General features: G+C 45.5%; 1 pseudogene; it reads right to left on the bottom strand.

Annotated features, from left to right (window-relative positions):
• Positions 1–4,543: 4,543 nt before the first annotated feature.
• On the bottom strand, positions 4,544–5,636 carry LOC134485568 (glyceraldehyde-3-phosphate dehydrogenase-like; annotated as a pseudogene).
• Positions 5,637–5,880: the final 244 nt, after the last annotated feature.

Below are 5,880 nucleotides of genomic sequence, written 5' to 3'. Positions count from 1 at the left end.
CATACATATACAGCCACCCAATTGGACAAGATGGATGAAGCAAAGAAGTGCAGACCGACTGGAGCCGGATGTAGATCGCTCCTGAGAGACACAGCCAGAATACAGCAAATACAAAGGCGAATGCCAGCAGCAAACCACTGAGCTGAGAATAGGTCCCCCGTTGAAGGAATCAGAGAAAGAACTGGAAGAGCTTGAAGGGGCTCGAGACCCCAAAAGTACAACAATGTCAAGCAACCAGAGCTTCCAGGGATTAAGCCACTACCTAAAGACTATATATGGACTGACCCAGGACTCTGACCCCATAGGTAGCAATGAATATCCTAGTAAGAGCACCAGTGGAAGGGGAAGCCCTGGGTCCTGCTAAGACTGAACCCCCAGTGAACTAGACTATGGGGGGAGGGCGGCAATGGGGGGAGGGTTGGGAGGGGAACACCCATAAGGAAGGTGAGGGGGGAGGGGGATTTTGCCCGGAAACCGGGAAAGGGAATAACACTTGAAATGTATATAAGAAATACTCAAGTTAATAAAAAAAAAAAAAAAAAAAGAATTGAAGACCCAGAAATGAACCCACACACCTATGGTCACTTGATTTTTGACAAAGGAGCCAAAACCATCCAATGGAAAAAAGATAGCATTTTCAGCAAATGGTGCTGGTTCAACTGGAGGGCAACATGTAGAAGAATGCAGATCGATCCATGCTTATCACCCTGTACAAAGCTTAAGTCCAAGTGGATCAAGGACCTCCACATCAAACCAGACACACTCAAACTAATAGAAGAAAAACTAGGGAAGCATCTGGAACACATGGGCACTGGAAAAATTTCCTGAACAAAACACCAATGGCTTATGCTCTAAGATCAAGAATCGACAAATGGGATCTCATAAAACTGCAAAGCTTCTGTAAGGCAAAGGACACGGTGGTTAGGACAAAACGGCAACCAACAGATTGGGAAAAGATCTTTACCAATCCTACAACAGATAGAGGCCTTATATCCAAAATATACAAAGAACTCAAGAAGTTAGACCGCAGGGAAACAAATAACCCTATTAAAAAATGGGGTTCAGAGCTAAACAAAGAATTCACAGCTGAGGAATGCCGAATGGCTGAGAAACACCTAAAGAAATGTTCAACATCTTTAGTCATAAGGGAAATGCAAATCAAAACAACCCCGAGATTTCACCTCACACCAGTGCGATTGGCTAAGATCAAAAACTCAGGTGACAGCAGATGCTGGCGAGGATGTGGAGAAAGAGGAACACTCCTCCATTGTTGGTGGGATTGCAGACTGGTAAAACCATTCTGGAAATCAGTCTGGAGTTTCCTCAGAAAATTGGACATTGAACTGCCTGAGGATCCAGCTATACCTCTCTTGGGCATATACCCAAAAGATGCCTCAACATATAAAAGAGACACGTGCTCCACTATGTTCATCGCAGCCTTATTTATAATAGCCAGAAAATGGAAAGAACCCAGATGCCCTTCAGCAGAGGAATGGATACAGAAAATGTGGTACATCTACACAATGGAATATTACTCAGCTATCAAAAACAACGAGTTTATGAAATTCGTAGGCAAATGGTTGGAACTGGAAAATATCATCCTGAGTGAGCTAACCCAATCACAGAAAGACATACATGGTATGCACTCATTGATAAGTGGCTATTAGCCCAAATGCTTGAATTACCCTAGATCCCTAGAACAAAGGAAACTCAAGACGGATGATCAAAATGTGAATGCTTCACTCCTTCTTTAAATGAGGAAAAAGAATACCCTTGGCAGGGAAGGGAGAGGCAAAGATTAAAACAGAGACTGAAGGAACACCCATTCAGAGCCTGCCCCACATGTGGCCCATACATATGCAGCCACCCAATTAGACTAGATGGATGAAGCAAAGAAGTGCAGACCGACAGGAGCCGGATGTAGATCGCTCCTGAGAGACACAGCCAGAATACAGCAAATATAGAGGCGAATGCCAGCAGCAAACCACTGAACTGAGAATAGGTCCCCTATTGAAGGAATCAGAGAAAGAACTGGAAGAGCTTGAAGGGGCTCGAGACCCCAAAAGTACAACAATGCCAAGCAACCAGAGCTTCCAGGGACTAAGCCACTACCTAAAGACTATACATGGACTGACCCTGGACTCTGACCCCATAGGTAGCAATGAATATCCTAGTAAGAGCACCAGTGGAAGGGGAAGCCCTGGGTCCTGCTAAGACTGAACCCACAGTGAACTAGTCTATGGGGGGAGGGCAGCAATGGGGGGAGGGTTGGGAGGGGAACACCCATAAGGAAGGGGAGGGGGGAGGCGGATGTTTGCCCGGAAACCGGGAAAGGGAATAACACTCGAAATGTATATAAGAAATGCTCAAGTTAATAAAAAAAAAAACAAAAAACAAAAAAAAATTAATATTAATAGTAATTTCTCTAAACTTAATCTGTAGCAATCAGTCTAATAAGGATTTTTTAAATATTTATTGATGTTTATATGCATGCTATGTGCCTGCTTGTATACCACATGCCCATAGATGTTCTTGGAAGCCAGAAGAGGGTGTCATATCCCCTGGAAGTGGAGTTACAAGTGATTGGGAACAGCATGATATGTGCACTGTGAACATGGGTCCTCTGTCTACAAAAATGTCAAGTGGTCTTAGCCACTGAGTTATCTCTCAAGATCCCCACTAAGGATTTTTAAGAAATGCTTAGCCTTTTAATTAGCATACAACTTTTTATGTTAATATTTTCTCCTTTACAACCTGCTTTGTAAGAAAACATTTCTCAAAATCTATGTATATCACATTAAAAATGATAATAGCTTAATGAAAAAAAATTTAAACTTTTTGCTCTTTCAGTTGCACTGCATTTCAGAGGTCTTCAGAAGTGTATTCTTTCTTGTATTTTGGAATGTTTGCTCATGGTATGTAACTTCTCTTCTTACTGACAGTCTTTCAACAGAATGATTTTTTTTTTTTTTTGGACTTTAAGGTGATAATGTATTCTCAGATATAGCACAGAGGAGGCACTATACAAGTTATGACAGAAAAGAGCTTTTGATTGAAGTAGAGAAAGTATAAAAACATACAAAGGAGAATGAGGAGGAAAGGGACAGCAGGGTCACTGGGCTTTAGTCACACCCAAGTTTCTTCGAGCTTCCAAAAGCTTTTCTTTTCTCTCCTTCCGTTCTTGCACATGTCTCTTCCGTTGTTCTTCCCTGGTCTGGAGAGGAGGTTGTTTGTAAGTTTTCCTGTGCAGGGTAACTCTGCTCACACATTCATTCAGAGAATTATTCTCTTTAGCTTGGCCCCAAGGTTTCAGCTTTTCAACAGAATGATTTTAATACTATTTTATTATTCTTTAGTCTTTTTTTACAGCCATGTCGTTATCCACATCCTGGTCCACCCTCAGATTATTCCTCATCCCTTTCCTCCTCCCCCATCTCCAAGAGGATGTCCCCACCCCTTACCTCCACTCCACCAGACCTCCCCACTCTCTGGGGACTCAAGTTTCTCAAGGGTTAGATGCATCAACCAGACTAGGTTGTCCTCTGCTGTATATGTGTCCTGGGTCTCATATCTGCTAGTGTATGCTGCCTGGTTGGCAGCTCAGTCTCTGAGAGAGCTTGGGGGACCAGATTAGTTGAGACTGCTGGTCTCCCTATGGGGTCACCCTCCTCCTCAGCTTCTTCTAGCTTTTTTTCTAATTCAACACAGGGGTCCCTGGCTTCTGTCCATTGGTGAGGTGTAAGTATTTGCATCTGCTTGTTGGACCTCTTGGAGAGCAGCCATGCTAGGCTCCTGTTTGTAAGCATACCATAGCATCAGTAATAGTGCCAGGCCTTGGAGCCTCCCCTTGAGCAGGATCCCAATTTGGGCCTGTCACTAGACCACAATCACATCCCTCCACTTGATGCCCTGTCTTTCTACTGGAGGTGGACACTATAAGACCAATCTACCTACAGCTGGGCATTTCATCTAAAATCCCTCCCTTTGAGTTCTGAGTGTCTCTCACCTTCCAGGTCTCTAGTACATTCTAGAGGTTTCCCCCACCTCCAAGCTCCCGAGATTGCCTGTTTTCATTCTTTTTACTGGCCTTTGTGGCTTCACAACTGTTTTTCCCCAATACCTATTCATGTTACACTTTTCCCTTCCCTTTTCCCTCCCTTTCTCTGTCCCCTCGTAATTGCTTTCTTCTCCCTCACAAGTGGGATTGAGACATCGTCACTTGGGCCTTTTGGCTTGTTAACCTTCTTGAGTTCTGTGGATTGTATTATGGGTATTCTCTATTTTTGGCTAACATCCACTTAATGATGAGTACATACCGTGCGTGTCGTCATGGGTCTGAGTTACTTCACTGAGGATGATATTTTCTAGTTACATCCATTTGCCTGCAAAACTCATGATGCCCCATTCTTCTTCTTCTTTTTATTTTTTGAGGGTGCAGTGGAACTTTATTGATGGTATTCAAGAGAGAAGGGCGGGCTCCCTAGGCCCCTCCTGTTATTATGGGGTCCGGGATGGAATTGTGAGGGAGATGCTCAGTGTTGGGGACTGAGTTGGGACGGGGACTCCTCAGCAACTGAGGGCCTCTCTCTTGCTCTCAGTATCCTTGCTGGGCTGGGGTGGGTGGTCCAGGGTTTCTTACTCCTTGGAGGCCATGTAGGCCATGAGATCCACCACCCTGTTGCTGTAGCCGTCTTCATTGTCATACCAGGAAATGAGCTTTATAAAGTTGTCATTGAGAGCAATGCCAGCCCCAGCATCAAAGGTGGAAGAGTGGGAATTGCTGTTGAAGTCGCAGGAGACAACCTGGTCCTCAGTGTAGCCCAGGATGCCCTTTAGTGGGCCCTCAGACACCTGCTTCACCACCTTCCTGATGTCATTATACATGGCAGGTTTCTCCAGGCAGCATGTCAGATCCACAACGGATATATTGGGGGTAGAAACACGGAAGGCCATGCCAGTAAGCTTCCCATTCAGCTCTGGGATGACCTTGCCCACAGCCTTGGCAGCACCAGTGGATGCAGGGATGATGTTCTGGGCTGCCCCACGGACATCACAACACAGCTTTTCAGAGGGGCCATCCACAGTCTTCTGAGTGGCAGTGATGGCATGGACTGTGGTCATGAGCCCTTCCACAATGCCAAAGTTGTCATGGATGACTTTGGCCAGGGGGGCTAAGCAGTTGGTGGTACAGGGTGCATTGCTGACAATTTTGAGGGAGTTGTCATATTTCTCATGGTTCACACCCATCACAAACATGGGGGCATCAGCGGAAGGGGCAGAGATGATGACCCTTTTGGCCCCACCCTTCAGGCAAGCCCCAGCCTTCTCCATGGTGGTGAAGACGCCAGTAGACTCCACGACATACTCAGCACCAGCGTTACCCCATTTGATGTTAGCTGGATCTCACTCCTGGAAGATGGTGATGGCCTTCCGTTGATGACAAGCTTCCCATTCTCAGCCTTGACTGTGCCGTTGAACTTGCCGTGGGTAGAGTCATACTGGAACATGTAGACCATGTAGTTGAGGTCAATGAAGGGGTCGTTGATGGCAACAATCTGCACTTTGTCAGAAGAGAAGGCAGCCCTGGTAACCAGGAGTCTGATACGGCCAAATCCATTCACACCAACCTTCACCATCTTGTCTATGAGACAAGGATGGCACTGCACAAGAAGATGCGACTGTCTCTGGAACAGGGAGGAGGAGAGAGCCATGATGCCCCATTCTTTTTTTTTTTTTTTATTAACTTGAGTATTTCTTATATACATTTCAAGTGTTATTCCCTTTCCCGGTTTCCGGGCAAACATCCCCCTCCTCCCTCCCTTTCCTTATGGGTGTTCCCCTCCCAACCCTCCCCCCATTGCCGCACTCCCCCCATAGTCT

Source organism: Rattus norvegicus, chromosome 2 (assembly GCF_036323735.1).
Source record: "Rattus norvegicus strain BN/NHsdMcwi chromosome 2, GRCr8, whole genome shotgun sequence".
NCBI lineage: Eukaryota > Metazoa > Chordata > Mammalia > Rodentia > Muridae > Rattus > Rattus norvegicus.
Note: the sequence above shows the minus strand (reverse complement) of the source record. Positions and strands in the feature narration are given on the sequence as shown.